Below are 10,735 nucleotides of genomic sequence, written 5' to 3' on the forward strand. Positions count from 1 at the left end.
TTGGGAAAATTGTCCGCGGATAGAAATTGAGGTTTTCAAACAGTAGGGCACAGAGCGTGGACATAATTCTGTCAAGGTTAAAGGACCTGCGTATGGGCACAGGATTAACTGACGACGAGGTGTTTTGTTCTGTATCAGAGATACTCGAAGATAACGCGAGGACCTGGTACGACAATAACAAGCACCAGTGGCTGAGATATGCCGAAATCGTCGCCGACGCCCGAAAATGGCACGGCTCGAGTACGCAACAGCAACAAAGGCTGTTGCAGGAAGCGCAAAACCGGTTCCAGGGCAAAGACGAGTTAGTGAGAGATTACGTGTCCAACCTGGTAGCTCTTGTTAATCGATTGGTACCATCAATGACCTTGGAGAGGTCATTGAACTTGCTGCATGCAAACCTCCTTCCAAACATCCAGATACAGCTGCATCGTAGCGAGTTAACGTTAATACGCGAGTTTAATAGGAGAGCGACCGAAAAACAAAATACTTTGTCTTACGGTCGACGTCCACGCGTATTCACGGATCCAAACATGTCGATCTTCCCTCAACATGCATACTAGCCGAGCAAAAGAACGGCTGGTAACAAATCCCAAACTGCTGCAGTAGCAAGTGAAGGGTAAGAACGTGTTGAAAAGGAGGGAGATCCGTAGCGCGGACAGAGAGTGGAGTACCCTGCTAGGAGGCCCACCGAACAGGTAACGGTATCGACTGCGCAAACCTCCACTTCAGATAAGAAGATGGAGTGGAGGGTATTGAGAGTCTCCGGCGCAAAATGGTCACGGAAAAGCAGAACAGCCCTCCAGAGCAGCGCAAAATCTGATTGCGTGACAGAAGAAGAAATTCATCTACTCTCAGGTCGCCTGGCGAGTGATGAGAATGACAGCGGCGGAAAATCAACCTTACGAAGCCTCTTCAGTGTTTCGCTTGTGGTAAACTGGGCTTTAGACGTAAATTCTGCCCAAATCGTGACAAGAGAAACGACAAGGAGAGTGAATATAAAAAGTCATGTTCGCGCCTCCAGTGAATTCGACCTTTCGTCGCGGGTCGTCGACGAGAAAGAGCATGTTGACGGAGACCAAGGGATCCAAACAGGTCCTAAGAGGGCATCAAGAAAGCCCAGAACCTAGCAGTACAACGGAGCAGAAGGCGATAGAGCCCGATTCCAGCCCTCGGCAGAGTCATCCTACAAGGATCAGGTGGTCACATACAAGTTATGGAGAAGGGAAAAGACTCGATTATTATGAAGATTGAGCCTCATCCACGGTCATGGGTCAGTTAGGGCTGAGATGGGCATCGGAGATGGGACTCGGATTAAATGTGACCAGGGCGGGCGATGCAAGGCTCGCCAACGGGTGCCCATACCCCATAATTGATCATATGATGTTCCCCTTTAAGGTAGGGGGAATCACAAGGAAAATTAGAGTCGCCATTACGCCACTGCTCACGAATGACTGCTACGTAGATGCGAATTTTATAAGAGAAGTCCGCGCAGTTTTGGATCCTAATGAGGATGAATTATGGCTGAAGGACGCCCAGGTAAAAGTACCTATGGAAGTGGCGGGAATTGATGGTACGGCGTTTCTCGCACCGGTAAGACTGTGGAAGGCCACGGAAACACAGCTTGAGGAAATTGAAGACCTCGTCAGTAGATTGATTCCTGACAGAGGAGAGGTTTTAGGCTGTGCCGTGGGGGTTGAGCATGAAATAGATGTTAGAAGTGTTTGACCCATCAAGCAGAAGTACTACCCGGTGTTTGACAAGGTGCCAGAGAAAATGCGCACGTCACGGATATGCTGGAAAATGATGTAATCGAACTAACGACCAGCGGGTGGTCAAGTCCAGTGATGATGGTAAAGAAGGCTGATACAAAATATAGGTTCTGCATAAATTACCAAAAGGTAGGTGCAATAACCAAACCAGATACCTATCTTTTGCTATATATGAGCGACATTCTAATACGAATAAGGGATGCCAAGTTAATATTCACGCTGAACTTAAGTAGCGCATACCATCAAATTCCCCTAAAGAAGAGTCGCTTCCGATATCGGCGATTACAGTACCAGGGTTGGAGCATTTTCAATTAAACAGAATACCCTTCGGACTGTCATACGCGAGGGCGACCTTCCAGAGGTTGATGGATAAGGTGATAGGCCGGGATATGAATCCATTCGCTTTTCCTACCTCGACGACGTAATTGTGGTTTCGTCGTCATTTGAGGAGCATAAGGGATACCTGGAAAAGGTATTAAATCAAATTCTGGGTGTGGGTCTAACCACCAACAAAGCCAAAAGCCACTTCTGTAAGACGGAAGTAAAGTACTTGGGAGTCCTCGTGAAACAGGACGGAGTAAGATCAGATTCCGAGAAGATACGACCGATACTGGAGTATCCAACACCACGGACAGTGAGACAGGTAAAGCGATTCTTGCGCATGACGTCGTGGTATAGACGTTTTATACCCGACTTCGCCATGATCTCTGAACCTATAAACCATCTGACGAAGAAGAATGTACGTTTGTCTTGGGAGGAGGAGCATGAGCGAGATTTCGCGAGATTGCAAGAGGCGATGACTTTCGCCCAAATACTGCAACCACCCGATCCTTGCGGTCAGTTTGTACTACAAAAGCAACAGTGGAATCGGGGCGGTCCTCACGCAGAATGTCGATGGAGCGAAGCGTGTGATTGAATACGCCAGCCGATTACTCAACATCGCTGAGAGAAATTATACTGTCTCCGAAAGAGAGTGCTTGACAGTGGTATCGGCCATTGGGAAATTCCGGCCGTACATTGAAGGGCATCACTTCAAGGTTACCACGGATCATAATTGCCTGAAATAGCTCTACAGTATGAGGAATCCCACGGGAAGACTAGCGCGTTGAGCGCTAGCATTGCAAGGTAATGTCTTCGATATTGAATATCGAAGGGGTGATCTCAATGTGGTGCCGAACGCATTGTCTACGGCCTATGAGGAGGAGGGGACTAAAGTGAGTGCCATAAATAGTCGACCGGACACCAGTGAAGCCTGGTATTTACAACAATACCAGGACGTATGCCAGGACCCACACTCACACTCCACATGGAAGGTAATTGGGGGGAGGCTGTATCACTATCAGCGTGATGAGGGCGGTGAAGGATCCATCGACAACGAGGAAGCGTGGAAGCTTGCGGTTCCTAGAGAGAAAAGGTACCAAGTGCTCCAGGGGGTCCATGATGCTCCGACGGCAGGGTATCAAGGACGAGAGCATACGTGCTCCAAGGTTAGGCGCTTGTACTACTGTACCTTGTGGGCTGATTGATCGTAGACAATTGTCACGAACCTGGCAGGTGGTGGCCGGTAATATCACTGGACCAGTCCCAAAAAGCTCTAGAGGTTTTAAGTATGTCCTTATCTTTATAGACCTATTTACTCGCTGGAAAGTGTGCGTTTCGATACGCAAAGTTAATGGTAAAACGATAGCAAAGGAATTACACGAGCGGACTGTACCTAGATTTGGCGAATGAGACGGATTCTTATCGTTTAACGGCACCGAGTTTAAGAATCAGGAAGTAGATTCATACCTCCAGACGAACGGCAACCAGTGCGCCTTGAATCTTGTGTACCATTCTCAGGCGAATACTACAGAGCGAGTACACAGGACGCTTAAAACCAGAATCATGTCGTATGTGAGCCGTGATCATAAAAGCTCTGACGATCACCTATCAGAGTTAACTTCGCGTTGAACTCGGCACACATAGTCATAGATACAATCCTGCGATGCTCATATTTGAGCGTCAGCCGGTACCTCCTTTGACGTTCCGAAGATCCCAGAATCAGCAGGCCCTTGAGTGTTCGGAGGGCCAAGCTGTGGTAGATTAGGCTGAACATATGGAGAAGCTCCCTACTTTACGGGAGCGGGCCAACTCCAAGTCAAAGGAGGAAGCGGCGCGTCAGGCAAGTTATTACGACCGGAAGAAACGGCAATCCGAGTTTAAGGTCGGAGATTGGGTATGGAAGAGAAACAGGGTACTCTCCTCGGCTACGTAAGGCATATCAGCCAAATTGGCGCTAAAATACGCCGGTCCGTGTATGATCGAGGAGATATGTGGTTCCAACACATACAGACTGGGTAACACAGTCCTACAAAAATACCTTAATTTTTTGCACAAGCAAACCATATATGTTTTCCCAAAGAATTTTTGGCGCTGAAACCAAATCCGGCCTCAGAATTGCTCCAGCACGTCAGGATTTTGAGATATCCGAATCTAAAAGTGTGAAAATAGCGATTTTTACCTATATTTGAGGTTATGTAGCACCACGACATTATCTACACGTAAAAAACTACAAAAGACATATTAAAGAAGCAGTCTAGTCCTTTTAAATGCCGTTGAGTTTGCTCAGCTTGCTTATTTTTTCTTTGGGATATTAAATTTCAAAGTTTTTTATTTCATGAATATTGAACCTTTCAGAACATATAGCTTTGAACGTTTCGACGTCGAATTTTGTGTCAAGCGTCTTCAATCAATTACTGTTCTACAACAAAATTAAGATATATACCATGGACAGGCTAACCCAACTTCAATCTAAATTACGTCATCCCCACGAACCCTTACAGCCTTTATAAACCACCCCTACCTGAGGAGGGGTATATCAGAGACAATGTCAATGAGATATTCATTTTTTTACAGAAAAGCAGTTGATTAAACTCGCTTTACCAAGGGTTAGATGGGTTAGTTTGCTTGGGGGTTGGTAGAGGGGGTTTCTGAGGGTTGTAGGGTTTTCTGAGGATAGAAGATGAAGATAGAATGTTTTCTGTACATCAAGGAGACAACAGGTAAGCCTATCTGGTTAAGATTTTACGTTCCTCATAGAAAAGCAATTGATTAAACTCGTTCTAACCAGCGTTAGGTAGGTTAGCCTCCTTGGGGGTTGGTAGGACGGTTTATGAGGGTTGTAAGGGTATCTGGAGATAGAGTACGTCAAGAAGAAAACAGATAAGCCTATCTGTAGTTGAGATCTTAGGTTCCTCATAGAAAAGCAGTCGATTAAACTCGGTTTCAGCGCCAAAAATTCTTCGGGGAACCATGTATGGTTTGCTTGTGCAAAAATCTTGTCGGACTGTGTAATCAGCTAGAGATCCTGCCTGAACTCTTCCATACCAAGGATCTTAAACCGTACTATGGTTCGGGCGACGAAAAAGAGTGCTAAGAAGCGACCAACAGCGAACCTCGCGAGCTGCGTGAAGAAGGGTCAGAGGAGGCGTGCCAACATCCGGGCGGGGATTTATCGATCGAGCGGATCGAAGTAGCAGCCCCCACGACCGTAAGTGGCAATTCCACCGAGGCGTCAGATTTACCGATATCCGCATCAACCAAGGCAGGTCGAGGTCGATCTCGGAAGGTCCCAGAGACAGTTAACGGTCAGGCAGGTGGCGACAACTCTTCCATGAAGGAATCTAGAGGGAGAAGTAGACCTCAAAAGACCGTGCCCGTCGTACAAAGGACGGTTGGGCCGATTATCCCGAATAAGCGACAGGAATGTAGCGGTAACCGACGAAGAATAGGGCCTTCACACAGGGATAAGCGAGGGAAAGCGTAACTCGGTGGGTTGCGACATACAGTTGGTTTTTTATTCACGCAGGGAGTTTCATCCTATCTTTTTCTTTTGGATGTTGCAGATGGACCGGAGAATCGTCGTGGAAGAGGAGACCTTCGAGGTGGCCACCCAGATACTTTTGGATCTGCAGCTGGACCCTGACGCAACGCAGCTGATTGAAGATCTGCACAGCTTCGCCAGGGTCCAGTTGGAGGGGGCCACTCGAAGAGAGTGCCACCAGGGATCGGTGGCCGACGTTTTCCGGGACACGATAAGGGTCGTCCCGAAGAAGCTTTCCAGAGACGCTTCGATCCAAACGGAGGACAAGGATAAGGTCGAGCGTTCCAAATCCTCTGTGGACCGGGTGGTGCAGTCCCTTAAGTCCGGCGTACCCCAGACATCGAAAAGTGCCAGCCAGTGCCTTGGATCCAAGGAGACCTGTGGGGCTCAGCACTGGGTCTGCAACCACCCCTGTATCCCTGAGCAACAGATTCTCTTCCTCGATTTTAGATATATACGTCTAGGAATCAACGAGGTGGAGAACGCTTGACGGTTCGTCAGAGAATTCCAATCTTAGGTGCCTACGCACCTGAGACGTTTTTTGAACCGCCACGGAGCAGAAGAGCTGCTTGGGACATGGGCAGAGGTGGTTCAGCGCCAATAGACCTATGGAGAGATCCTACTGTAGGTGAAAAATTGACAGGAGTGCCCCGCAGCGCTCCCGGCGACGGTTCAAGTGAAGAGAGTCCTGGGAGCTACTGGTGCTGGCCCGGTGCTCATGTTCCACATGGATGGCAGCGTGGCTCCCGACACCACGATCGGGCTCAGATCGTAGAAAGGACGTGCGACCGCCACGGTAGGAGGCGTGATGATCACTGCCTTCCAGGGAGTCAGTATCCAGCAATCCCCTCGATCTACGGAGCGGACCGAGCAAGATCGGAAGAATGGTCAATCTCGATCGCAAATGAGGGGCTGCTACATCTGCGGAGAGCCCGGGGTGACGAACTCCCAGCGGTACCCGAAAAAGGCTACACACTGACGCTACCCGAAGCATAGAGCGCCGGGTGTAGCCAAGAAATAATGTACGCCCTGGAGGGCCTTAATTAACGCAGCCCTAAGAAGAGGAATGGATTTTGGTCATTTGGTTCCTTTCCTCTCTTCTTTTTAAGGTTCCTAATGACGGCGAATCGCGGGTATTCGTTTTGTCCGGGTAGTCAGAACTTGGAGGAGGTTGCAATGGTAGTCGATTCGATCTATTGATATGATTGCGATTCAGTAGCACTCGCGATGCTACAGTGAACGTCTAAAAGAGAGAGGGGGCGCGCGAGAGTTCAATTTTCAGTTAAGCTTCAGCTGTTGTTCAGAGTACCGTCAAATATTTTCTACTGTGTTCTTGCCGTTTTCCAAAAGTTGTTTTTCTGGTTTTTTTCGATATTTAAAAATGAGTGTGTATTAGATTTTCATGTACGTTTGAGTCGGATAGTTATGGCTTAGGGGGATCTGATTAAAAACGTTTTCATTTGACAAATTTCGATGATAAAAGTTTCGATTGTATGAACCACGTGGCCTACCACGTGTCCAAAGTCTGTTATAATTTTGTCTACCTCTATAATTTGAATTATAATGCTTTTTTAATGATAAACTGGCTAATTTGAATATTTTCTTGCTTATTATCCACGCCAATCTTGCCCGAATTCATAGTTTCTTATTCTTTCTGTAAACAAATTGTCTAAATTTATCATTAACTTTATTAGATCATTTGAATTATTGCAGTCGATAAGAACTAAACTTCTTCTGACTGATATAGGGAGTTGTCTGATTATAGTTATATTCTTTTCTGATAACGTCTATACCGGCCTTAGGAAATTAGCTTGTTTCAATTGTCTATAGTAAAATGTTTGTAACATGGGACAAGATCAGGCAGCGGTAGGCTAATTGACCGCTGCTGACTCTCTCATGCGCAATGAGCAATATTGACTCTCGCGACGTATTTGACAAAGTACAGGTCACACGATATTTTCATATTTTGTATTTATTTCATGTTTCCCTGAGTCAAGGCCATATGACGTCACACCACACTTACAACATACTCACCAAGTACACACAAACAATTACCAAGCCCACTCTCGGAAGCTAAGTACAACGAGATGAGGGGCAATGCTAGCAAAGACGGAGAAGAAAAGGAATCCGGCAGAGAGTTCTAGGCTGCGGTCAAAGCCGGACGTTCTAAACCCGCGCTTATCATACTGCGCCGAGATAACGCTTTCTCCGGCATTCGAAATTGCATTACGCATTCAGTCTTTGAGTATAGATAATAGAGAAAGCGTGCCTCATTCAATCATAAGTGATCACGATGCGTTGTTTGCCGTTATCTTGCCTAAATAATCAACTACCGTCAAAGGTCTTGTTCCGTGTTAATCAGCGAGCATGTATCAGTAAGTGGATTATCAGAGCTTTGTAAGCAATTAAGGTAACAGTCATTTCAAGCTTATTAAATTGTTTCAACCGTTCATGTGTGTGACTCCGATCCTACTCTAAATGGAAACTTGACTTTCGGCGAATCAATTGTATCATTAGCGATTGTAAGTGACCTCGCGCTATTAGAATATTTTGTTTTCCTCTATGCCTGGCTTGACTATCTTACGGTCAAGCCGAAGAGAGCCAAAGTCTCAAAATTACAATCTTGAAATATTTAATTTAATTAGTTGTCGAATTAGTCGAGTAAGTCGAAGCTCATTATCATGTTAGTACTCGTTCTAACACCATATTAATTGCCTAATTTAATTACCGAGTATTTGTTTGTTCAATCTATAATAAATCTCTTATTTATCATTTACTTTAATTTTTATTATAGACATTTAATTGTATGCAATCCCCAGTTCCTTATCCCATTCTCTCTAGGTAAATTCACAGGAACCTGCTCCCGCTCTTCAATCTTAGAGCTAGCCATATCTAAAGGAGAGGCACTGCTCCCTCACTTCCCCTCAGTGCCTGGCGCCCGTGCGCTAATCGCGTGAATCATCGTACATTTCTTGCCTTACCGTAACTACGCTGTTACAATGTGTATCCTCTCTACTATTAAATCTTGTGCTCGGCAATTAATTTTTGAAATAGATTTGAATGTTTGTATTATAAAATTCGTCGTAAAAGCTATTTGAAAAATGTTCGTATGAGCTTAAAGGAAAATAAAAATCGTACCAATGTCTATCCTTCCCGTGCAAAGCAATGGTGAAATGATAGAAAACGCTCTAAATTGACTTTCCCCGTTACAAAGTGAATATTATTTCTTGTACACTAATAACTGAACGTGCTAGTTCGGGGGCGGAGTAAATATTTTTATGTATTAATGGCGCCGAAGAAAATGCAGTTGTTATTTCGAAAGTACCACTTCAGTACATTAATATTATTTGATTAAATCAATGTTAACATTATATTTTTTACATAGATAATAAGAAATATCTGGAGAGTCTCGAGGTATTTACAGATGGGACTACACAATCCAGTTACCAAGGTTCGTAAACATGTAGTTAAATTTATATAATTGAATAATTCGATTTTTGGTGTAAAGTAGGAAAAGGAAAAGGAAAGAAAGAAGAGATAGACAAGAAGAGCGAAGGAGAAGAACTGGAAGAAGAGATGAAAGTAGAAGTAGACGGAGAAGGAATCGAAGAACAAAGAGAAGACACGAAAGGAGGAGAAAGCAAAGGAAATGGAGGGGACGAAGAAGTAATGGGAGATGAAATAGAGAAAGGAGAATCTATGGAAAAGAGAAAAAAGGGAAAAGACGAAGAAGAAGATAGTGAAGAAAAAAGAGAAGGAAGGGTAGGAGTGAAAGGGAAAAAAGGAGACAAAAATAGAAATGAAGACGTGAAAGAAAGAATGAATATGAAAGGATCAGAATATTATGATGAAAATGGAGGTTTGAATCGTAATTTGAGACGAGAGTTTGCGAGTTGCGAACCAAAGGCTGGCATCGTATGTATGAATATACATATACGCATACAGTAAAACAAAGACTTAAGCACATACGCATACACTTAAACAAAAACTCACCCAATTATAAACGATTATAGTCCTATTACACTGAAAATTACTATATTTCTATTACTATATTCAGATACGATTAACGCAAAGCCTAGAAATTTACGTTTCAAAGGTGGAAGTTGAAGAAATTAAGGCAAAGTTTATGAAAAATAGCCACCGCATGGTCAGCAAACTGATGAATTCCTTGATAAAACGAGAATATTTAATCAAGATGATGCCAACTGGCAAAGGAGATAGTGAACCAATCCCAACGTCGATATTTGAAGGAGTTCTTGGTAAACACTCATACCACTTATCATAATTTATTGTATTCAATTAAATGAAATCTGAAATGAAATCTGAAAATGTTATATTCTTCTAGAGTTTGTAGATGACGTAGTCGAAGAGAACCAGAGAATTTCAAGAAATAGACACAGGATCCTGCTCACTAAATTTTGCAATAACTTGGGATATCGTTAGAATTAAAATGATGTAATAATTAAATTAGAAAATTTATGTTCTTGTTTTCTTATAAGAAAAACTCTACAGCGTTTGGATAATTTATTAATCCTGTAATTAGTCCTAGTAATATTCTCAAAAAAGTCATCAACAAAATCAACCGAAAAGTTCTCAATAAAGTCCGCGGAAAACTTCTCAAAAAAATTCTCTAAAAAGTCCTCGAATTAGTCCTCGTAAAATTCTCAAAAAGTCTTCAAAAAAGTCCTCAAAAAAGTTCTCAGAAAAGTCCTCAAAAAAGTCCTCAAAATAGTCCTCTAAAAAAGTCCTCGAAAAAGTTCTCAAAAATAGTCCTCGTAAAATACTCAAATAAGTTCTAAAATAAGCCCTAAAAAAATCCTCAAAAAAGTCCTCAATTTAGTCCTCGAAAAAGTCCGTAAGAAAGGCTTCGAATTAGTCTTCGTAAAATTCTCAGAAAAGTTCTCAAAAAAGTCCTCGAATGAGTTCTCGAATTAGAAAATTTGAAACATTCTATCATTATTTTATTCAATATCAATAAATGTGTTTATAATTTTAAATAAATTATTATAAGCTAATACAAACGAAAAAAATTGAATTTACCTTCGTCTATTTCATCTTTTAATCTCAAATTATGAATTCATTTTCAGCAGTACATAGTTTTTAT

Source organism: Phymastichus coffea, unplaced genomic scaffold (assembly GCF_024137745.1).
Source record: "Phymastichus coffea isolate CEN01 unplaced genomic scaffold, Cenicafe_Pcof_1.1 PCOF00009, whole genome shotgun sequence".
Classification (NCBI taxonomy): domain Eukaryota; kingdom Metazoa; phylum Arthropoda; class Insecta; order Hymenoptera; family Eulophidae; genus Phymastichus; species Phymastichus coffea.